Source organism: Lycorma delicatula, chromosome 8 (genome assembly GCF_047948215.1).
Source record: "Lycorma delicatula isolate Av1 chromosome 8, ASM4794821v1, whole genome shotgun sequence".
Lineage (NCBI taxonomy): Eukaryota > Metazoa > Arthropoda > Insecta > Hemiptera > Fulgoridae > Lycorma > Lycorma delicatula.
In genome coordinates this window covers 124202408-124228764 of record NC_134462.1, presented here as the reverse complement: position 1 = coordinate 124228764, position 26357 = coordinate 124202408, and the positions used below count along the sequence as shown (strand labels likewise).

General features: G+C 30.2%; 1 protein-coding gene across 3 annotated transcripts in view; it reads right to left on the bottom strand.

Moving 5' to 3' along the window:
- Positions 1–26357, bottom strand: part of LOC142328908 (uncharacterized) — a 411591-nt gene that overhangs the window by 161448 nt on the left and 223786 nt on the right. The gene's annotated exons all lie outside the window — the stretch shown is intronic.

Sequence of the window (26357 nt, the reverse complement as noted above, 5' to 3'; positions counted from 1 at the left end):
CCCTGTTAATAAAATTAAAAAATAACAAGAGATAAATATTAAAAATTAAAAAGCACGACTGTAAAAATTTTTGCTCTTTAATAAAGTTTCAACGTACCATCGCGACGTGCTATCTCGTTTTTCTGACCCTTCAAAGAAAATATGAAGTTTGTTCAGAACGATACTGAGATATATATTTTTTAACAGTCTTTAATCGCTCATTTCGCTAGTACGGAGGCTCCTTTTTTCCTACTATCCTTCATCCGGCGAGCTTTTTTCGATTTCCGCGATAAAGCCATTATTCGATCATTGCTTACTTGATTGAAAATCTGCCCGTCAAAAAAAAAATATCATATGATATTTTTGATGCCCGTCAAAACTCATATGATATTTTAAACATAAATATATATATATATATATTTATACAACCTATGACACTCCCGGTAACGTAAGGATTTCAACGCGGGGGTCATACATCTAAATCGGTCGGCCGTTGAGCTGCTACGGTGGAACAAACGTACATACATGAACCCTAAATAGATGGACAGTCGTGTAAAAAGAATTATAATAAACCAATCAAGTAGAGTGAAGAAATTTAAACCAATTTATAACGATTTCAAAATTTATACTATCACAAAAATCACATAATTTATAATAGCTGATAAAAAAAAACAAAAAAAAACAATAAGTAAATATGTAAAAGAACTCAATGAACGAGGACATGATATAAATTCAAAATAGAGATGTTTTAATTGAATGCATAAAATTAAATTACAATTAAAATTGTTCTACATATTAATAATTTGCAACGGTATTAATAATTCTGTCATATCCTTAAAATGATGGTGAAGGAAATAACCGATCAGAATTCATTACACATTTCACTAGCGGAATCGTAAATTATATATTTTAGATCCATCTCTAACTTCCATTTAATTTATAATAATATTCATAGAATAGGAAATTAATTATGCAATTAGTTTTATGTTAAAATCTAATTATTACATTACCGGAAGTATCATACGCTGTATAAATATTCTCTGTGCTTACAAAATGAGCTAATAAAAATTGTTAGGAAACGTATCGTCTCAGTATTGTTCTGAACAAAATTCATCTACTCGTTTAAGGCTCAGGAAAATGAGAGAGCACGTTACTATTAATACTGTAGTATTAATAGTCTATAGTAATTAAAATTTATAACTAGAAACCTATAAAAAATTTATACAGGTATTCCACGAAGAAATTTTCAGGACATGTTCAATTAACGAAAATGATGAAAAAATGCATTAAATGTATTGGGAAACGCTTTGTTCTCGAGTTACGACTAGCGAAAGATTTCGCCCGGATTTCGGTTCTTCTAATAAAAAGAAGCCCTACTGTAATTTTAGTACTGAAATTTAAGAGTAAATTCAGTGGTTTCTTATATAATTTGAACTGGAAAGTAGGGCAAAATATGTCCAAAAACTGAAATTGTAGTAATCTTTAAGATATTCGACGAAAAACACAAAATTCGGTGTCGAAAAACAACTTTTTTATGTTTTTAGCTCAATAGCTTTGTTAAATGACTAATAAATGGGAAAGATTTAGTAACAAAACTTGTAGAGAATTAAATTCTGAGAAAAGTAATATAAATGCAGCCGATAAAAAGTAAATAAAAACTTTTGAAATTCGGTTCTTTATCGAAGCAAAGAAAGGAGCCGAAAGAATAGGATTTTCTATCTATTTTTCGTCTGATTTTAAAAATAGAGGTAGTACATATCAGTAGAACATATCCTGAAAATTTCTCAGTTTCCTCGAGGGGAAAGGTTTTCTTTTTCCTGTTTAGCCTCTTGGAATTACTTCAGACAATGAATGAGGATGATATGAATGAGTGTAGTCTTGTACAGTCTCAGTTCGACCATTCCTGAGGTGTGTGGTTAATTGAAACCCAACCACCAAAGAACACCGGTATCCACGACCTATTATTCAAATCCGTATAAAAGTAACTGCCCTTATTAGGATTTGAACGTTAGAACTCTCAACTTCGAAATCAGCTGATTTGCGAAAACGCGTTCATCACTAGGCCAACCCGGTAGGTTGGTTTTTTATAGGTTTGAAGTAAAATAACGTTGTTAAATGATTGATAAAAGCGTAATTATCAAAACTTGTAGAGAATTTAATTCTTTGAAATAAAATTAGATCGCTGCGCCCCGTGGCCAGCATTTTTCTTACCATGTTATGATGATATATAGGGAAAAATGTACGCTCATATCTCGACTCAGAATTGAGGAAATATTTTGGGTGCAGTCTCATTTATATATGCAATATCTTTTCTTTCTTTTATCCGTTTTAGTCTCCGGTAATTACCTTTCAGATAATACTTCAGAGGATGATAAGTATGAGTGTAAATGAAGTGTAGTCTTGTACAGTCTCTGACCGACCATTCCTGAGATGTGTGATTAATTGAAACCCAACCACCAAAGAACAACGGTATCAACGACCTAGTACTCAAATATGTATAAAAGTAACTGCCTTTACTAGAATTTGAAAGCTGGAACTCTCGCGACTTCCAAATTAGCTGATTTGGGAAGATGCGTTCACCATTAGACCAACCCGGTGTCGTGGGATACACTGTATAAGGTTAAATCAACATTGATATAATTATAATATAGTTAAAAGTATAATAATCTCCATTAATAATTACGTAAAAATACTACAACAATGAGTGTTGGTTAATTTGTTAAAAAAAAGGTTGAGTTGCACTAGAATTCATATTGATATAGATACATAAAGATTATTCTTTATAAATACATATTAATGAATGAAGATAAAAAATTAAGCATTGTTATACTGTGACACGAAAACCAATCCAATCCCAAACTATTACTACTAAGGAGAAAAATTAATTGGAACTTTAAAATATATAAGTAAAGATTCGATACCCATATTGATTGTACCTCTCTATCCCCTAAACAATTTGTAACCAAAATTAAATATCATCAATTACCCATATACAAAAGTCATCTGAATTCGATTGGCGTGGTGATTGGCCACTACAAGCCCCTGAATTAACGCCAGTAGATTACTTTATTTGGGCCATATGAAAACGGTAGCAAACCGATAAAAAGTTAATACTAAAGAAGAATTACTCATTAAAATACAAAATGCTACTGAATTTATAGGAAACGATCCTGAAATGATACGGAAAGCCACCGGAAATATTTTACGTCGAAGCCACAGGAAATATTTTACCTTCAAACAATTACAATTAACTGAGATTTTTTATTCTGTTACTATTTCATTTATTTTATATTTTTCGATTCGTTATATTAGAAATAATGTTTATTAGGTACAGAATAATATGACTTTCTGTTTATTTTTCGTTTGTTTTGCTTATATAAAACCGACTTTTAAAAGTTTCTATTTACTATTTATTGGCTTTATTTCTCAGAATTAAATTCTCTACAGACTTTGGTGCTAAATGTTCTGCATTTATTAGTCATTTAACAAAGATATTGTACAAAAAATCTAAAAAAATTTGTTTTGGATATCTATTTTTGCGTTTTATGTTGTAAATTTTAAAAACTACTGACCGTTCTGGGACCTGCTCTATCCTATGTTCCACCTTAAATTGTATAAGAAACAACCAACATAATTTGGATCCCAAAAATTACAGTAGGGATTCTTTTTATTACAAGAGCTAGCGAAACCGTTCGCTAGTTGTTAGCTTGAAAAGAAAGTGTTTCCAGATTTATGTTTATATGAATTTTTTCGTTATTTTCACCAGTAGACCATATCCTGAAAGTTTCTCTGTTTCTCCGTAGGACACTCTATATAATGGAATCATCTAATTAGTACATGAATGTGACTTTTGAGTCTGTTACAAAAAAAAAAAGTTTTTACCGCCACCCCGTTATGGAGATCTGAATAAGACCAAACACTATTATAAAGTATCTTACTCGTAAGGAGGGAATAAATTATGCGAAAAATATTGCTACCATTGAGAAAAATTCTGTGATAAGGGATTCATAAATTTCGTATTTTCCTGCTTCCTTGACCAATTATGACGTTCGTAAGTAAGCATATATTTCAGAAATTTTTCAACGATAAAATTATATTTTTTCGTTAAGAGGGGTTTCTTGAAACATCAAAATCTGCAAAACTTTCTAAATCAAGTAGGTTAGTAACTCGGAATTGGCAAATCTAATGTAGATGTTGTATCACATATAACTTTAAAAATTCCGTATTAAATGTGCATTTACTCTTTCAGAAAACCAGATTGCTGATAATTAACAAAAAGTTTAAAAAAATGAGTAATAAAAACTTTAAAAAAAAATTAGTAATATTAAAAAAATAAATTATTATTAAAAAAAAATGATATTAATTATCAATAAAAATTAAATATATTATGAATAACAAGGAATAACAATGCAATTAATTATAGTTTGTAATGTTTTTTGGGGAAAAATTAAATATACTTTCTGGAGTAGATTATTATCACAAGTTCTAAAAACCCTTGAAAAGCGGTATGCCACCTGTGCACTCATCTGAACTTGCAATCTCTTTATTACAAAGTACTACTTGTAGTGAAAACGCATTCAACTACACTTGTGATACAAAACAATCTTACAATTTAATCGCAATAATAAGAGCAAAAAATAATAATACTTTGTTTTATCTTTCAAACTTTCTACATCTAGCACTGAATTAAAAAAAAAGAAATCACGTTTTTTAAAACCAAAATATAAAAAATAATTCTTAATTTTAAATGTTTTTTTCACATTATTCAAAGATAAATCGGAAGTAAGGTGATTAAGGAGGCTACATGTATTGAACCTTGCTGATATTTGAGGGCATGGATGACCATTGGAATGCGTGACCCGTGGGATGATACAGTGGTTCTTTTATCAAAGATCGTTTAAATTTTAGAAATGTATACTAGAATTTGATATATGTTGAAGCTGATGGTTGACTCTGAGTCAACCATCTGTATTTTCTGAGTCTGATTTTCTGTAGAGAATTCAAATTTGGTATCTTTTATCTTACTTTAATAATTAACTTTACTTGTTTTGTAACTTTATTATTTTTTATCTGTTACTTTTTTTATCTTATCTTTGTTTTTTTTTTATTGCTTCATTTTTGCCTTGAGAGGTGATGCGTATTATTAATATTGTATTTGATGTGGGATATCGTAGGATAACCTCCTGACAAGTTACTCTTAGCCATACAATATTACTTATGGTCGCACTCCTTTTGGCGAACGGTTGTAAAAATAAATTTCTAAAAAACGGTAAATGTCTTTGAAACAAAAAAAAGATCAACCTATATTTTCTCCAAGAATTTGGAGATAATATGATGTATTACCCCACGCTTATAAGTACTCTACTTAGGTTCTGCATTCTATTTATACGTATTATCAAAATGATTTCTCACCTTTACGCGTTTCTTACTCAACGTATTTTTTTGGGAATGCGTTTTTTTTTGTGTAGTTAAATTTTTATTGAACACGTATATTATAAATAAAAAGAATATTAAATAATCAAACGTCTAAAAAAATTCTAAAAAAGAAATTAATATTTTTTTTATATGATTTTTCCTTAAATGTGGACTTGGATTTGTTTTTTATCAGACGATTACTTTTAAAAGTCGAAAATCATAAAAGTAATTCGAAATATAAATAAAATCTAAAAGAGTGAATTTATTTATTATGACAAAAAAAAATTTAATTTATTTAAATTATTCAGTCAAAGTGAAAATGCAAGAAGGAACAAAATAACTAACACAAAAATTCGTAAATAATAATTCAAAATTAAAATTGTAAAAAATATAATGAAAATTGTAATGAAAATTTTTTAATATTAAATTTTCTTAAAATTTTATAATGAATATTAGCTAAGATGAAATGTTTCAATTCTAAATATTTATTAAATTCATTTTAATTTTATTCAAAATTACGAATTTTTGTGTTAGTTATTTTGTTCCTTCTTGCATTTTCTCTTCGACTGAATAATTTAAATAAATTAAAATTTTTTTTGTAATAATAAATTAATTCACTCTTTTAGATTTTATTTATATTTCGAATTACTTTTATGATTTTCGACTTTTAAAAGTAATCGTCTGATAAAAAACAAATCCATTTTCATTACAATTTTCATTATGTTTTTACCTTCCTTATTAAAAGTTTTGTGAGAGATAAAAAAGTTTTTAGTCTTTCTAAAACGCAATAATAAACATTCATTTTTGGTTTGAGTACATCATTTCGTATTCCCCCCCACTGCGGCCGGACACACAACTAAGCCTTAACATAGCTCCAGGGGGTACCGTCGCCTCAAACTGCCTCGTCGAGAACTAATGTTCCCCCCAGGCAGTTGGAACTCGGTCTTTTGATATGACATGACTCTGATGAGTAGAAGTCCCCCTACCGGGACTCCGGTCTTTACGCCTTCCTCTAGTGAGGAACCCCGGAGGGATCCCCCACTGGGACTACGATCATACTTTACCCCCCAAAATCCGATGCCACGTGGGAGTCCCCGACCAATCATCGAGGGTGGGACACCTAAGCGGGCCATCCCTCCTGGATGAGGCTGTCCCAACCCGAAATTCATCCCAAAAAAACGACAGGATTCATTTCCGGGCGCCTGCCCTGCAGCCACGGTCCCCAAGAGTGTATCCACGGGCAATGCAGTGGGAACACTTAATCTCCGTTGGACAGTCCTTATAAACGTACCTTAAACATTTATTTATCATTTGAAAAAAAACTCAGTTGAGTGTTTTTAGAAGTTTTTTTAAATTTATTTATCGTTGTTTTTTTTATTTTTCAATATACAAAAAAGTTTTATGAATGCGTTTTGTGTAGGTTTTTATATGAATTACAATAAGGTCTTTCAAATTAAAAATGCTTTTATGGGTAAAGATGATATATTTTAAATGTACGTATTGAATTTATCAACAGAAATCAGCGCTTTCAGATTAAAAATGCTTATGTCGGTAAAGATGTACATTTCAAATATGTACTGAAATAAATAAAATTTTATTCAACTCTTAAAAGAAGAAAAAAATACATCTAATTTATAATCATATAATATTAGTATAAAAATCATACTAGTAATTAAAAAATAATAAATAATAAGAAAATAAATAATCTAATTAAATAAATAATAATAACATTAAAAATAATAAAAACATTTATTCGTTTTAAATTTAGTTCTACGAGTCCAATAAAATGATTGTGAACGAGCCAGGAGGCTCCGGCCCCTAGACCTCCGTGACAAACTCCTCAGGGCCGGCCCCAAGGCTATCGAAGTTAGGGGCCGACTGCAGTCCTGTAGAGCTCGATTTGGTTGTCGTTACCGTCTAACCAGGACCCCTCCGCAGTGTTCTTTAAACTCAGGGATGTAGGAATAATACGAAAAAATAACAATTTAACTATTCAGGCTTTAAATGTATCCGAAAAAGTAACTAAATTATAAAAGACAGAATGAAAATAAATAATATAAACGGTTAGATTTTTTTTTAACAGAAGTTAAGTTTGAGTGCATTACTCTTTAAAAAACATTTAAATACAGTTAAGAATTGCACAAGAGTTGCAGGTCACGTTTTGACGCATTCCATGAGCAACACTGGAGAATGTTTACATTTGGATTTGAACAGAATACAAAATAAACTGGATGTAAATTTTCATTCATTAAATATTTTAAAAGACGCAAATGTAATGAAAAGTAAAATTTTATTATTTTTTTTTATGGTGGTCGTATTTTAATAAATAATGGAGTGTACTTCTAAAATACTTAATGAATTATTAACAAAGTTTAACAAAAAAGTAATGCTAAAGATACGTGTGTATTAAAAAATGGTTTAGATTTATGTTACATTTCAAAAAAGAATTCCTTAAAAACCTATTTTAAATAATTCAGAATACTCTACATTAGATTTATCTTACATTTTAAAAAAGATTCAGAATACTTTAGATTAGAACCTATTTTAAAGAATTCAGTTAGTTTAGATTAGTGTTACATTTTAAAAAAGAATTTCTTAAAAACCTTTTTTAAAGAATTCAGAATAATTTAGATTCGATTTTCAAGTTTTTATAAATGTTTGAGTTTTTTTTTTTGTAATTAGAAGTTAGTAATTATTAATAAATCAATATATTTAAATTAAAAAAAAAGTTAAAAATAAGTATGATGTGCCTTCCTGTTAAGATCTAAATATTTCATTAATTAAAATTTCATTTGGCTATACCCTGGAACCAATGAAAATAAGTACCACTTATGATATGTCATTGAAAATATCTCAATGAGGGGTCATTACTGCAGTTAAAAAAAAGTCCAAAATCCAGATGTTTAGAATTTTGGGCTTTTTTGGATACTTTTGCTTCAGTCGATTGCAATCAAAAAGGGAGTTGCGCAACTAGACGTTACAATACAACAGTCCTAAATCCAAAATTTCAACATACTACGGCTAATCCTTTTTGACCTACGCGAGATACATCCTTTTTGACATTCAGCGAGACGTCACGCCGAAATTAGTAAAAATGGATTCAAGGATGGTCAAAATGGGTATTTCCGTTGAAATCTGAAAACCGAAATTTTTCGCGATCACAATACTTCCTTTATACTTCGTACAAAGATAAAAAGCTGTTTTTAAGGTTTACAAATTCATAAGATTTTTCTGTTACGATTTTAAAAGGAATTTATATATATATAACCTATGATACTTCCGGTAACGTAGGGATTCCAACGCGGGGTCATATATCTTAATCGGTTCAGCCGTTGAGTTGCTATGATGGAACAAACACACATATACCCTACATTACACCATTACACTCCTCTTTTGGGCAGCCGTTTAATAAAATACAGCTTGTTTTTTCTTGAATGTTTTTGTATTTTCTTTACACATCTTAATACCAACAAATATTACTTTTTCGATTCTTATTTAAATTGTTAAAATATAGGGCTAAATTATGGATTTAATACGTTATTGGTATTTACTTTTAACTTGGCACCAATTTAAAAAAAGTTGTGTTCTAATTTTTATATTTTCAATTTTTGAGGCAGTTTTATTCTATTTTTAATGTTTACTTTATTAAAAATTAAACATTAAAAATAAAAATTTTTAATGTTTATTTCATTTTTTTTTACAGAAATTTCCGATGGATCCGATGGCTTTTTCCGGTTAAGATTCCTTTTATGTATTCATTAGCAATTAAAGGATTGAAAACATGTAATTTTATGTTTAAATTCTATTATTATTTCGTTTACATCATAGTCGTTTACAAATTGGTTAAGGAAATGACAAAGGAAAATCATTGGAATAAACATGACAAGAGAAAGGAGACCGACCATTGGTCCTGTTCCTGCAAATAATTAAACGTGTAGAATATCAGTGTAACAGTGGTGTTAAAGAAGCTTGTTTATGAGATGAATAAATAATTTATTCACTATAACAAATTAATTTATATTGTTAAAATTTCAGAAGATTTCTCCAACCCGTATTTAATCTTCCTGAAGGATATTCTGATGAATGAAATAAATAAGTAATAAGAATTTTTACGAATCCCTGTTATGCTGTAGAATCTTATTAATTTTTTGTATTAATTACCTGAAATACTCGTAAGCCATTGCCCATTTTGTCATAATGTACGTACCATAGTGAACCAGTAAGTAACTGCAGTATTGAGCTTACAGCTCGGCAATGAGCTCGGCTCGCCAACGGACGAGCTGTATAACTTTTTTTCTGTTTAGCCTCCGGAACCACCGTCAGGATGACTTCAGAGATATATATGAGTTTAGTCTTTTACAGCTTCAGGTCAACCATTTCTCAGATGTGTGGTTAATTGAAGCCCAATCACCAAAGAACCGGTATCCACGATCTGGTATTCAAATCCATATAAAAGTAACTGTCTATACTAGATTTGAACCTTAGAACTCTCGACTTTGAAATCAGCTGGTTTACAAAGACACGTTGACCATTAGACCAACCCGGTGGTTTGAGCTGTATAACCTTTTCTTTTTCCTGTTTAGCCTCCGGTAACTACAGTTTAGATAATTCTTCAGAGGATGAATGAGGATGATATGTATGAGTGTAGTCTTGTACATTCTCAGTTCGACCGTTCCTGAGATGTGTGGTTAATTGAAACCCAACCACCAAAGAACACCGGTATCTACGATCTAGTATTCAAAGAGCTGTATAACCTGCTCTAATCTGAACTATACGCATATACAGAGAACGTTTCATATACGTTTTTAATGAATCTCACGGCCTATATTTTACTGCCAAGTTTTTTTTTTAATACAAAAAAAACTCAAGTTTCTTGTTGAAAATTTTTATAGATATTTTCTTAAAATTAAAATATCTAGATATTTTGTTGCAAAATTTTATTTGTTTACTACCAATTCAACGAAGTTATTTTACGTATAAAAACAATTGGGTTTTGAGATACCATTTTTTGTGTTTCATAATAATTTTCTTAGAAATTACTTGAGATAAAGTTCTTAAATCTATTTTAATCGATTTTTTTACTTACGCTATCAAATCTATCCCTTAATTTATTTCTAAGTATTTTGGGACGGTGTCATTTTTCCCTTGGACAGAGTCAGGGATATTTCGAAAGTTATAACTCAAGCATTTTTTTATTTTAATTAAATGAACGCTTCTCAAAATTCTTTCGTTTTTTCATGAGATATGTACAGACAATTTTAAGAAATATTTTTATACTTACAACCTTTTGAAAAGTGACAAGGAAGAATGTTTACCGAAAAGATTTCAAAAGACTTATTTATTATATTCTTAGAATGTATGCAACCTAGATCAATTCCATGTTTAATGTTACGATTAGATATTTTACAGTATAATATTATCTAAAACAAATATTAAAACTGGAGCGGCGTTAATGAAAGCATTATCACGAGACTCAAACCGATCAAGAACTGATGATTGTACGTTATCATTAAGCCATTATCAAAGTATTTATAAAGAGTATTTTATTAAAAAAATATTTTCCTTTCTATTATTCACATGATAACATAAAGAAGTTTTTTTTTAATATATAAATAATTCGATCAAACTTTAAAGCGTGTGCGTAGGAATTTAAAATGGAAAAGTTGTAGCGAATAAACAATGTCATTCTTCACTGAAATTTGAAGGCTTTTGAATGAAAGCTGATAATCCATCATTTCTTCTTCGAGCTTAAGGAATTTAAAAAAAAAAAAATTCAAACATTGGTAAGCAAAACATTTCATATTAAACCACCTGAATAGTAACAAATTAGCAGTAAATATTTTTACAAACGTTGTGGATTGAACTGAACAATTAATTAAGCCTAAATAAGAATTAGTTTTTTATTTAATTAATTAATTAGTTAATTAAAAAACTAAATAAGAATTAGTTTTTTATTTAAATTAATTAAAAACTAGCCGGTAATTTTATACGCTTGGTTCATTTGCCCTTCCAGTCTAGCACACAGCCTGTCTTGAACACAGCGGGGTTCCAGGGAGATTCGCTCCCTGGAACCCCGCTGTGTTCGTTATTTTCATGATTGTAAGAATAATACTGATAAATAAAAATTAAAGCCTGAAAAGCTCTCGTTCCTCCATTGTTTCCCTCGTTCTTGACGAGCTCTGATAACCCTGTCATACCCTTTCAACGGTGCAAGGGCCTCGATCTATGGCTTAAGTAAAACTTTCCCTGAGATAATATGAATGTATCCTGAAAATTTGAAAGCAATCCGGTCAGTTGGTTTTCACGTGATGTTCTGACACTCCCCTATATACACTTTCCCGCGATTATTTCGAAAACTATCAAGTTTGGTGCAAAGAGCCAATTGGTGTCATTAGATCATTTTTGATCCTCTGTTAGAATATAACTTTTTTTTTTGCTCGATTTTGTATATAGCATTAAGAATACGCTCAATTTTTTTGTAACAGTATAAATCACATGGAAAAATATGCATTAATTACGGATTATATTAATTTACAAAATAAAACATTGTAATTTGGTTAATTAAGAAAGATTAGTTATTTAATAATTATAGTTTTTTTTTAATGATATAGCCGTTTGATAAAGTTACGAATTTTCGAGTGATAAAAAACGGTTTCCCAGGTGAAGTAAATCCGAGTATTTTTTTATATTGGTGTTTGAAGTTTCAATTAATTAAATGTTTCTGAGATTAATTTTTACAAAGAAAAATAACAAAAAAATAATAAAATATTGTAACCTAGTAAATTTATTTTTAATATTCCAATTTTCCGAAAATCAATAACACGATTAAAAAATCAGAAAAAATGTTCCAGCCACATAAAAACAGTAATGATAACAACGATATGGATGATAATAATACATAATAAAATATATAAAAATTTGTTTCGAGTCAAACCAAAAAATAAGGAAAACAACTGCAATATATAAATTGAAGAGTAGAATAAAAGAATGATGACAAAGAAGAAGAGTTGAAAATAATAGGAAGAAAAAAAGAACAAAACTAAAAATATCCAAAAGACAAAAAAATGAAAGATAAGATACAATGATTGGCAGACAGTTTGAAAAGAAAGGAGGTATTGGAAAATCAAAGCACAGCTATCATCTGTAGACTAGATGAAAGAAAGAAAGTTGACTGACTTGCTTTTGAACTACACAGAATTCTATTCCTGTCTGTACAACCAGCAGAAAGAAAGGATGAGAAAAGGGATAAAGGATGAAGAATACAAAGAAGAGGAAAAAAGTAGATGGATGGATGGATGGTTGAGAGATTTAGGTTATTCCACATCTGACGTTGTAGACATCAACTCACTAACGTATAACTGTAATAGAAATAGCTTTTTCTAGATGACAGATTTTTTCCATCTAATGGGACTTTCGGCTCGCTTTCTATTACCTTTCAATTTTATAATACAACAAAAAGACAACGCTTTTAGGAATTTAATTTGATTCAAATTTATTTTATGCACGAATTTAATTTTAAAATCATACAAGTTTTTTTTTTACACATAACACAATGGAATTACTCGTATATTATATATCAACTTAAATTTATGTATACATAAAACACAAAAACATGTATTTTTTTTAATCTTTAATAAACATTGTAAATTTACGTACTTTACATTTAATAAAACATACAAAAATTTGATTCACCAAAAAAAAGTAAATTTATACCAAAGAAAAAAAAATAAAAAGTGCTTTTAAAAAGTAATTATAAAACTATATGCGCCGAGAAAAATGTTTGCAAAGATTGGTGATCCTACGTTTTGTGTAGTTAGCTTCCACGAACTACGCCGGACTGGTTACCTGGAGACGACAAAATTGTCTTGGTTCTTAGTTGTTCATGGTGTGATCATCACCATTGAGACCGTGTCTTTCTGTGTGCGCTCAGAATATTTTTAATTTTAGAACAGTTAATTTATTTCTCGTTAAATACATGTTCCATAAGACCAGTTTTCAGTCATATTTACAGGTATTACTAATCAATATATAGCGCTAATTGAGACATTTATGGAGAAGGGTTCATAATAAGTGATAGACCATCAATATTCGATGAAGAAAAATTGCAAGACATTACACTTGCTATGCTACGGTAGTCCCTTTTCTTTTTTTTTCTATTTAGCCTCCAGAAACATCTTAAGGTATTAATTCAGAGGATGATGTATGAATGTAAATGAAATGTAGTCTTGTGCCGTCTAAGGTCGACCATTCCTGAGAAGTGTGGTTAATTGAAACCCAATCACCAAAGAACATCGGTATCCACGATCTAGTATTCAAATCCTGATAAAAGTAACTGCCTCTATTAAGATTTGAACGTTGGAACTCTCGACTCGAAATCAGCTGATTTGAGATGAGTTCACCACTAGACAAACTTGGTGGGTTTACGGTAGTCCCAAAAAATCAATGTGAAAGTTGGTCCGTAACTAAAATATCGATGTTGGTTATTCTTTTATATTGAGCAGTATCCATAATTATTATGGCCGAGGAGATACCGATTACAGAATTCGATTTTCTCTACAAAAATACAATTTTCCGCTGTTTATTTTCAATTTTGGCAATTTTATTTTCAATTTTTCAACTTAAAAAACTTAAAAGGTTCCACTTTATTTTTTAAGTATCTTCCTATTTATAATATGTTAAGGAAAGACAAAAAGTTATGCACCATTTATAAGACGCCATCAACATGAACTTTCATAAATATGGTATTGCTTACTGGGGAATTACCCACAGGGTGTGCATCAATCAAATTTAAGACGAAAAAGAAAGTGATAAGTGTTGAAAGTACAAGAAAGTTAGTTAAAGTTAGTTAGTTAACCCTGGTGGATAAAAGCCCGCCTGGTTGCTGGCGTCGAGCCCCGGTTAGCTTAGATATTCGCTGTTAGGATGAGAATGAATGTGTGGGGAACTCTGCGAAAGAGCTGCGGTGTGGGAGGATGTAGGCATTGACCTTGCTCCCGAAAACAGACCAGAGCAAAGAGAGATTAGAATATTTTTACATTAGAGGCTTATTAAATTTGTAAATCTGTTTCTTGATTTTTAAATAAATCAAGAGGACTGTGAGTAAATTGAATCGTGGGACAAAATTGTTGTTGTTGTTGCGATCAACAGTTGTTTTGCTGGTATGAGGATAGTATTTTTTGATGTTTAAAGACTCAAGTAATGATCTGATTGCATAATCTAATTGAAGGTAGATATAGTTTGGTAGATATAGTTTGATTATAGATATAGTTTGGTAGATATAGAGTTTTAGTGTGAAACCTTCGGTGTTAGAGGAAGGTGTGGAGATCGCGCTTCCGCGAATCAGTTAATTTGATTGTTGAGGGTTGTAAATTATGGTAAGTGGTGAGGTTTGAAAAGTCGATACGAATTCAATAATAGCTTGTGTAAATACACTCATGAAAGTGTCTCCAGAGGAATTTGCATCGATGAAGATTCCTCGGCAAAAGCCAAACTGATGACAGTTTTGTGTTATCAAGTTTAGAGAGCCTTGCCGGTCTCCGTGGCGCGAGTGGTAGCGTCTCGGCCTTTCATCCGAAGGTCCCAGGTTCGAATTCCGGTTAGATATCATGTTTACATACGCTACAAATCATTCATCTCATCCTCTGAAGCAATACCTAACGGTGGTCCCGGAAGTTAAAAAAAAAAGTTTAGAGAGCCTAAAAGACAACCTCCGGTAGAGCCTATTAGGGCTAGGAACGAAAGGGGTGGTGTGGCGACCGGGATCGTCACAAGGCAGGTATCTTCCCCTACGGAGGTCAGGATGTTCACCATTTATAAAACGCCAACAACAAAAGTCCCATAAATATAGTGTATTGCTGGATAGGGAATTACCCAGCGGGTGTGCATTAAATAGATTTAAGTGAAAAAGTATTGAAAGTGCAAAAACCTCGATTCAGATTAATTTTTTATCTCATTGATATATCCAATCTTCACCGATCGGTTACTGTGATGATATAACCAGAATCAGCTGTTTTATATCAGGTATATTTTTCTTTTTTATTCTAATGTTCTGTACATTTTTTTACTGCAATATTTCAACCACTGTTCTTACCTTCCTCTTTTTGGAATTAAATTTTTATTGCAATTAACGTGATATTTTTTTATTTTTATAAAGTTTTTAACCACATCTATCGCATCAAACTCGAAGTTACATAAACTAAATAGAGGCAATTTGCGAAATATTCGCACGGGTCCGTTTGTAAAAATGTGATTGAAAAGTATTATTGATTAGATTCAGTGCAGTTTCATTAAGTCTTATTCATATGTAACGGTAGTCAAAAACAAAACAAACAATTCACGAAAGTTGAACAAACGAAAATAGTTTAAATTTTACTGAGATTAACGAATAAGATTTATGTATTTCAACACAGACAGATTATACTGTGTTATCTCTCAATCAGCAACAGGTGTTTACTTGTGAAATTTAACTATAACAGATCATTAGTTACTGATATAAACAATTAACAGGAATAAATTATCTGACTACTCAAAATTGTTTTAAGATGAAATTTTCGTTATTTTAATTGATATTTTGATCATTTGTAACTTACCGGGTAACTATTTATCATAGGTCAAATAAAGACAATTTAAAATTATTTAAGTCAGCTGATATCAAACTCAACAGTGTATTTTAAGAATGCAATTATAATACATTGGTAATACAGTAAATATATTAAAGTAATATATAATAAGTAAATGTATTAATACAGTAATGTAATAATACAGTACAAACCACACATATTTTCACGGCATGTGACACACAATGGCATACATATAACACACGTAATGGCATAGGTTTCTGGTCTACTAGTTGACCCTCAAGGTAAAAATTTCCAGAAAACCCCGATCCTTCATTTTTGATACAACCATCATACTTTACCCTTTAATATTTTATATCTATATTTTAATTTTATTTTATTACTGTTCTAATTAAATTTTCCGAGAAAGTTAAATCAGTAAACATTTGATTAATAGTATACAGTGCAGAGAATTTCAGAAGATAGCTACTATCAAAAAGGTTAGAATGTCGTAAACTTTATTAGTATAAAAGCTTTCCTTCACTACAGATGATCACATTATATTCCTTGCAATTACTTAACACTTAGACTCGGCTGGTCTTGATAGATTCATATTTTATTGATTTTTTCCTAGGCGCACAACGAAGTGTCGTCATCAGCGTCCGGACATAATATTTATATAGTAAAATTTTAAATATTAAAAATTAACAATTAGAATTTATCTTAAAAATTGAGCAGTAATACAAAAAAAAACACAGCATAGATATAAAACGCCTGTTGTACGTTAAAAACGAAATAAAAACAATGAAATAAATATTTAAAATTTAACATAAAGGAACTAGAAATATAAAAGAATCCGAAAAAGTATAGCTAGTCCACCATTTTATAAATACTCTGTATATTTTAAGGAGTATACACTAATATATTTAACCACAGTATTTGTATACACCTGTGTATTGTTGACAACAAATAATTTTAATTAGCAGACGTAATTTTATTTTTTTTAATGAATCCTAAACAAAGAAGAATTTTAGTAGACTTCAGTTAATAAAATTCAGTTACCCTAGTGGCAAATGAACTCTATACAAGTAAGTAGTTAAAATTCTACTCATAGCATGCTTAATCATGCAATATTATTTCAGGTCATTTTATAAATAACCATATCGTAACCTCAATATAGGTAGACAGGTACTGTATATATTATCGATTAAGTTGAGGTCAGATTGTACTAATTTTAGTAACATTTAATTAAATAAAGGCCTCCTAATCGTATAAAAATTATAGATACATTAACGAGACTTAATTTAACGTTTAAATAAACATTCTTTTTTTTATCTATTTTATTAATAAATATTAAATAAGTGAATTTTCAATTTTTTTTTGAGGCCAGTTAGCGTTTTTTATTTTTCTGTAGTTATTACTGGGGTAATATGGCTAGTTATTGAACCCCAGCGATAAAATTATATTAATTAAATGTATATTTGTCAAATTTTCGTATTTTTTAGTTTAGCTTTTTAACCAGTAAATTGCAAAAAATAAGCTAACAATAAAGTTGTTATACGGCTTCCCTCAACTCCCAATATTGCCCCCAAAGTATTTTTATTTTTTTAATTACTTGCACTATTACTGTGCTTAGGAAGAATAAAAAAAAATGCAATGATAAAAAGATACCTTTTTCCGGGAATTTTTGAGGAAGGAGAGAATTTAGGGCAATTTTTTTTTAAATGGTAAAATAAGCATGTGCATATGTACTGGGCTTGATATAAAATTGCATGTTTGCAAAATTTTTAGATAAATGATCCCAATGAAATTATCTACTTACCCTCTGGAGATATTGACCCCAAACTTTTACTAACAAGTTATCCCATATATGTATCAAATCGGTTTATGCAATCAAAAGTTAATAAGCTTCAAACATGTCAACATATATAAGTACGTTCCGTACGTACTAAAATTATTCTGTTTTTTTGTTGTTTTTTTTTAGTAACTCTGGGTTATGAAACGTCGAGAAATGCAAAAACCCATACCCCATTTTTTGACTGATTACCATACTTTCCCCTTCTTGTAGCATAGATCTAAGGATACACATATTTAATATTTGCAAAGCGTGAAAACAAAACTTTCCCTAACTTTGTGATGGTTGATAAATCAATTTTATTAAATTGATTTTTATGAATACAAATCGAAAAGTTGAATAAGAAGAAAGTAAGAACATTTTTGTAAACTTTTCTTTTTATAAACCGGGTATACATACCTCCAACCCATACCGCTTTTGGAATAAAAAATAAACTTTTAATAAAATTTAATATACGATAAAGAAGTAGATTTCAATAGCGTTCAGACGGTGGTCTAAGTGTGACGTGATTGAAGTAGCTATATTGTTAAAAATGTTAAAAAGCTATTCGAATGCTGTTACAATTTTAGTTAACGTATAAAATCATTTATTTTTATTAAATAAAAATAAATGATTAAAATTAATTTCTTTAAATCCTATCTTGATTTGGGTGAAAATTTTTAATACCAGTAATTTTGTTTTTGCTTGTAAATCAACATATTTTATGATTAAGGAAATTATTAATATTTGATTGTATTATTAATTACTTAATTGAACTTTCTATCAATAATATGGTCTATATATTCAGAAGATATCCGTGGCATGTCTCGGCCTTTCATCCGGAGATGCAGGGTTCGAATCCCGGTCAGATATGACATTTCCACACGCTACAAAACTGTCAATACATCTCATCCTGTGATGTAATACCTAATGGTGGTCCCGGAGGGGGAAAAAAATCCAGAACAAACAATTCGTATATCTAACAACAAAGTAGTTATTCATTCCTGGCATTGGTTATTTATTCTTATATAGTAGAAAAATAACGATAAATGAACAAAATTCCTTAAGATTTCATCATTTTATGTTTAAATAAACCAAAAAGTTTTAAAAATTAAAAAAATCGGTATTTTCTATTTTTTCTGCTCTCCCATCTCAAAAATCACTTTCCAAGAAACTTTTTTGATTTATGTTTACTATGTTAAATTGAATAAACTAAAAAAGCTTCCTCTGAAAAATATACAACCGATAAAAATTACCTAATATTTCTTTTTTTTCAGAGTGGGGGTGAATTGTGATGAAATTTACTGTAATACTGCTATTAAAGGTTCATTATTTAAATTTTTAACAGTAATAAAAGTTTTAATAAATCAACAATAAAGTTTTTCAAAAAAAATCGATATTTTAAAAATTTGATCGGCTATCCAAATCCCTACATTGCCCCAAAAATTTTTTTTGGGTCACTTGCACTGCTACTTTACCTAGAAAGACGTACAAAAACGGTTAAAAAATAAGTAGTAAATAAAAAGATAACTTTATTCAATTTTTGGAAAGGGGAAAAATGTGAGACAAAGTTTAAAAAAAAAGAGGTTACATATAATAAGTAAGAACTTAATATAAAAGTAATTTTTGCAAAATTTTACCAACAAATTGACCTGTATACAAGTCTGTAAAAAATTTCATCAAAATCGGTTTATCCAGTCAAAAATTATTAAGCTTCAAAACATGCCAACACACATATATACATTACATTTTTTATTTGTTTGTTTTGGGGTTCTGGGTCATGAAACGTCAAGAAATGAAAAAAAAATCCAAACCCCATTTTTTTATTGATTACCATACTTTCCTTCTTACAGCATAGCTTTAGAGCTATAATGCCTGGAAAGTAAAATTGTTGGAATAAACAATTAAAAATCCTGATGTGGACACCACATAACTTCCTTGTACACATTTTTTTTTTTTAAATGAAAAGCACGACATTTTATTTCATTAATAACGTCTGATATTTTTTCATTATTTTTTTTTTTATTGAATTATTATTTATCGTACATTTTTTTGTTTTACAATAAGAGGCTGATAATTAATAAATCAATATATTTACATTAAAAAAAAGTTAATAAAAAGGAGATTCTGGTTCGAACCGACGTGTTCCCCGTGTAAGATACAAATATTCATTAATTAAATTTGGATATAACTGTGGATCCAATGAAAATAAGTACCACTTATGATAGATATATCGTTAAAAAGCTCTCAATGAGGGCTTGGATTTTGGACTTTTTCTTTACTGCAGTAATAAGCCCTAGACGCAATTAAAATATAAAACATAAATTATACTGTATTGTATATAATGCGATAATTTTAATTGCATCAAATAATAAATATATCGTGCATTATGTGATAACTTACATTTTATAACTGTATTATTGTATTATTACTTTTAATTTAACACAGTGTGGTTTTATTGCATATTGTACTTAACAGTTTGATTGCAGTTTAAGATAATAAAGTACTATTCATGCCTCTGAAAATATATAAAATGAAATAAATGCGTAAGTGAACATATGCAAGAAAATTTAGTTAATTCATACTTGGGCCTTGGGCTGATGCATTTTGTGTCAATGTACAAAATTACTTTATACTTACACGCAAGCATACGTACAATCAATCGATATCTCACCCTGTACAAACTACAGTTAGTAAAAAAGATGACGCGGTGTTAGAGGAAATCATTTTACAGCTAAAACGAACAACAAATATTTTATACTATTTAATAAATTAATAATATTGAACATTACGTTAAAAATTAAACTTTCCATTGACTATACCCCAAAAACAACTATCACCTACCTGAATTGAAGTGGTTATTGCTTTTGCAAAACTTTTGACTTTTAAAAAATTGACTGACTGTTATTGTATACCTATGATAAATAAGCAATATTTTTCTCTGAAATTTAAAAATAAAATAAATAAATAACTTTGATTCTTTTTAGTTGATTTCACTAACAATAGTTGAAATAAATCAGTAGAAGTTTTCTTTTACCATTTATTGGAAAAATATTTTCCTTTTTTTTATTCCTAGAATTTTATACTTTATACCTTTGTTGTCATCATATATTAAACTGTACTATTTGGAAAATAATAAACTAAATATAATTTATAAACTTATTTTGCCTGAGTTTTATTTAACAATGAAAACTGATATTTAAAAAAAAGCTGCTTTTCTTCTACTAGTTTTTTTATAATGAAATATTCATTTAATTTTCTTTTAATAATATTTATAGCCGCATCAAAAATTAATATCATTAGCAACGCATCAGTGTAATATAACTGTACCGGTAGTTGTGTAGTCTTCACAAAAAACAGGCTGACCATTGCTGAGACATGTGGTTAATTGAAACCCAATCATTAAAGTGTACCAATTTTCAGAATCTAGTATTCAAATGTGAATAAAAGCAATTACCTTTATTAGGATTTGTACCTGAGAACTTCGACTTCGAAATCAGCTGATTTACGACGACGAGTTTACCACTAGACGAACCCAGTGGATTTAATTTAATTTTAAAATGACAATAATATACATAGATCTATTCATAAAATAACCAGATTTAAAATATTTTGTAAAATCAATAACACTAATCTAGAGAATAAATTCTCGTTCGTGATTTCATCTATTTAACAAAAAATCTGTAATCATAATAAATTTTCTCTAATTTAGAACCTTATTACAATTAAAAAAAGTTTTCTCGAAATAAATTTATTGCATTATTACTACTTTAGAATTCTAAAGACAACTGAAAATACGGTTATATTGCAACAAAATTACTAGATAGATATTACATATAAAAAAAAAAAACCAAATATTTGACAGTGTCCAAAATACTGTTACCCATCCAAACCCAAATAAACAAAAATAACTACAAATGTGTCACAACTTACGTAGAACAAATTTCGCTTCTACGGTCGGAATATTGCTGTAGCCGCGAGGCTTAACGCACCAGGTACCGAGTCAACCGGGCGATCGGGTTCGAGACCCAGTCAGATCGAGCTAATTTTTTACACTTTATATATCATTATTCATTAATTTTACTCTGCCGCTCACCTGTGACGTCACACAAAACAATAGACAACTGTAATAGCTGTACGTCAATGCTACCAACCTTTGAAATATTAACTAAATTCAATAAAATAAATAATTAATATTTAAAGTATAAAAAATAATTTGGTTGGCTATCCTGTGGAATTTCAAATTTCGCGGTCAAAGAGGACGAGGGAAACCGGAATTTCCCACAGAGAAAATGAGGAATTCCAAAATGGCGGACTGCGACATTAGTGCTTCTTGTTGTGACAAGGGGCACTATTGACGCAGTATACCCAGTTAGCCGCTAATGTAAAGAATTTTTTGGGTATGGGTGCAATTCTACATAAATATTTTTTATAAATATTGTTATTTTTTAATTGTTAACAAATGTGCCTAAGATAAATATTACCCTAATTTGGCGAAATCTCGAGATACTGAGGATGACCTTGCTCAACAGACTCCTCCCGTAGACCTTTTAAGTTGAAAATATAATGTTTTTATGACCCATACGTTGAAGTAATCTGACTAAATTTGGTCAAAACCGGTCTAGTAGTTCTGAAGGTATAAAATGATTTACAGGCCAACGCCGAACACACACAAGTACATACGAACATTATCATCCGGAAAATTTCCATCCGGTTTTATGGGTTCCTTAGGTTCAAGATCCGGTGAAAAGTGCATACGCTCAGATTGGATAGATTTATAATACTTTCCCTTCAGAGCTATCGCGCTATCTAGATGGGAAAGTAATAATTATATTGTTTTGCAAGGAAGAGGGGACAGAATGAATGTTATCACAGATTTCTTTTTATTTTATATTTATACTAATACCGATTTCAACGCTTCCCCACAGTAGGGACAAATTACAATTCTCATCCACCTCATTATAACTACTCTGTAAATTCTTGTTGCAATTTTACTCCTTTAAGTGTCTCTACAGTGTTTAAAGCGTAATAAACCTATTATTTGTGGTGTAGCTTAGTACATATTGGAGATGGTTAGTATTGTACGTATCAAAATTGTATTTTTACGAGTATGTAAATAACAATTATATAAAAAATTTTATTTAACCATCCACAGTCACTCAAGAAATATTTGTAATAAAGATTATTTGTTTTAATTATAATACAAAACAAACCGAAAAAAAAATTAAAATTTTTCCAAACGTATCGTATTCGTATTCATATCGTAATTCGTATCGTATTCGTATTCGTAAACGTATCGTATTCGTATCGTGTATCGTATTCGTTGGGTGCCGCGATGTTATGTTTTATTTTTATATTTTATAAGCAGAGCCAGCAATGCTTCGCTATTGCTAGATTTAAGTATATATGTAGATTAAATGAACACAATTGAAAGTTTGATAAAACATTAACAAAATGAACATTACGGAACTTCACAAAATATAACCTTTCCCTTTTTCCTTTTTACTCTTTGTCCCCTTTCCCCGATTTTATCCTTTCCCTTTCCTTCCTCAATTTCTCTTTCCCTTATGTCCCTTTCCTTTTTCCTATTTTTCCTTTTTTCCCTTTTTACCTTCTTCCGTTTTACCTTTTTTGATTTTTCTCTATTTTCCTTTTCATTTTTTTCCCTTTCCCTCTTTTTCCCCGCGCGTAAATCGGTCTAAGTTTTTTAATCTATAGCGGACACATATATCGGAAACAAAGAAATGAAATCGTAAAATATTTAGAATAGCGTGTGTTGCTTTTACGTCCAACAGATGGCGCTGTTTTTCAAAAAAAGAAAGTTTTACCTGTCATAGATATGACATCTTAGGCATATAAATAGTAAGGTATATAATCATAAATAAAAACTCCCATCAAAATAATACAAAAAAAAATATATATATATATATAATAAATATTCTAAAACCAAAAGACATAACAAAAAATGCTTCCAAATAAATAAAAATACAATTAATCTAAAAAAAAAACCAAAAATATAAACCATCATCATAAGTAACATTTAAATGTTTTAGATAAAAACGCGCGTATTTGAATGTAACCGTTGTGTCAAAATTTCAAGCAATCGTTGAAGAACTTTCGGAGATTTAAGGTTTTGAAGAAACGAACATTTACATTTTTATTTATATAGATCAACAAATATAATACAGGTAAGTTTTTTTTTTTTTTTTTTTTTAGTTTTTTTTGCCTTCCGGGACTATCATTAGGTATTGCTTTGTTAGTTCAGAGAATAAGATGAAACGGCAATTTTGTAGCGTGTGAAAATGCCAAATACATGCTTGTCCGGGATTCGAACCCGGGACTTCCAAATGAAAGGCCGAGACGCTACCATTCGGACCACGGAGGTCGGAAAAGAAAAAATTAAATAAATTTAAGGTATATTTATTTTAGTCTTGTTTACAAACTTTTTTTTTTTTTTTGTTAAGTATTATAATACACGTAAAGAAAACAATTTTGTGGCTTCGATAACCTTGTGGTCAATATAGTACTTCTCACATTACAGTTCTGATTTTAAACCGTGAAACGATATTTTTCTGGATATATATCTTGTCTGTGGAATATAATTACTCAAAAGGTTTTTAAATTTTGTATTTTTTTTTTTTAAATATACTTATTTATACAATAGATGTATAATAAAATTTGATAGTGATGTTATTGAACTTTTTTGATATTTAAATAAAATTAAAAATTTTATATTTTCCTAAAATTGAAATTGGAAAATTATTATTTTTTTTTCCTTCCGTAGGGGAGGAAAAAGCTCTGCCAGCCGCCGTCAGGCCCGCACTGACGGCAGTGCGGGGCTCTCATCCGCTAAAAAACCTCCCCTCCTATCATGCAGGGGCCGGATCTAAGCCATATGGTATATGGACCTTCGCTGGTATATATAGACAAACACATATAAGCTCTAGTGGGGGTCGAAACGATAACTAGAAATTAAAAAAATCACTCAATATCAATCTTTTTTTTTTGTTTAACCTCTGGGACCACCGTTATTGTTTCAGAGGATGAGATAAATGATTTGTAGCGTGTATAAAAAATGCCATGCCTGACCGGAATTCGAACCCGGGACCTCCGGATGAACCCAATATCAATCTGTAAAGCAAAGAGATTACGAGAAACCCTCGTACAATAGGAAGTTTAAATTTAAGCCAAACATAACCTACGCACGCTTCGCTCACTAATTTGGTCTAATTAAATTATAGTTATATTTTATATTTAAATTAATTAAGTTTAAGCCAAATATAACCCACGTTTGTTAACCTCATTTAATTAACGTTAAATATACAAATTATATGTGTTATTCTCCAATACTGAAGGTGATTAATCAAATTCACCTCATTTATAAAAAAAAATTTAATCAAATTTTTAGCAAAATTGAAAGGTCCAATCAGGATACACAGAGTATGTTGTTAACTGCATGGATGAACGATAATGATATAAATAAATGATTTAACTTTCACCATCATTGCATGCTGAATTTCAACATATGCCGGCTAAGGTCCGAATAAGCAAATATTTCGGTTTTTTACCGACGTATTTGGTATGTGTCGACATTCACTTGAGAATATCGACATTTGCCAGGTATCGATCTTTCACGGTGACACATGGTATAAAACAACTAAAAAATGACGACTTAAAAAGCCGTGACGAATCTCCACGTATACCACCAAACATGATACAACAAGGTATAACAAATATTACTTAAGTTGAGCGCGCCGCCATGCTGTAGAGGGAAAAGTATTCTGAAGAATTCTTGTACAATGGTATACTTTCAAAATTTATTGTAGAAATTTAGGATTGAAAATATTTAAATTTATATATTGTTAGAAGGTAAACAACACAACCTATAAACCTCACTTGGTTTATAGAAATGTTGCAAATTATAAGTTATTCTGTATTATTATCTACTATTGTGAAGGATGTTGTTATTGTTTGTTATCGGATGTAATTCTGAACTGAAAGTAATACGAAATAAAAAATCTACTATGGGGAATGGAATGGAATGCAAAGTTGGCGGGAGTTTATAGATTCTCCCTACAGATTGCAGAGCCTGGACAGTGTCCCTTGCTGCTGGATGATTCTCTCGGGCGTGTTTTTAAAGGTTTATTTTATATCACGGGTCTAATTTTTCAATTTTTGTCTTATTTTATATTCTGATTTTCAGGACGGATTTAATTGCATTCCAATCCGTTGTTAAACCAGCGTTATCGAACCCATTTCATGGGCCGACCGCGGAAGGCTAGGCCTTTGAAACCTGTCCTCCCGACGTAATTCCCCTTCAGACCGACCACTGAAGTCCTTTCGGTGCTAAAGCTACATAGGCTAGCAGGAATACGCCACAACGGGGCACTAACTGTATGGAGGGAGCAATGCGCCCCCTTCTCCGGAGGAGTCGCAATTGCTGATTTAAGTTAATTTAAATGTAGTTTTAAAAGAAGAGGTTGAGTAGAAGCTCTTCATCCACTTCTGTTATGGCTGCCTTTCAGGACGCATCTCTGCTGGGCTCTTTACTGTGAGGCGTTTTACCTAGTTTT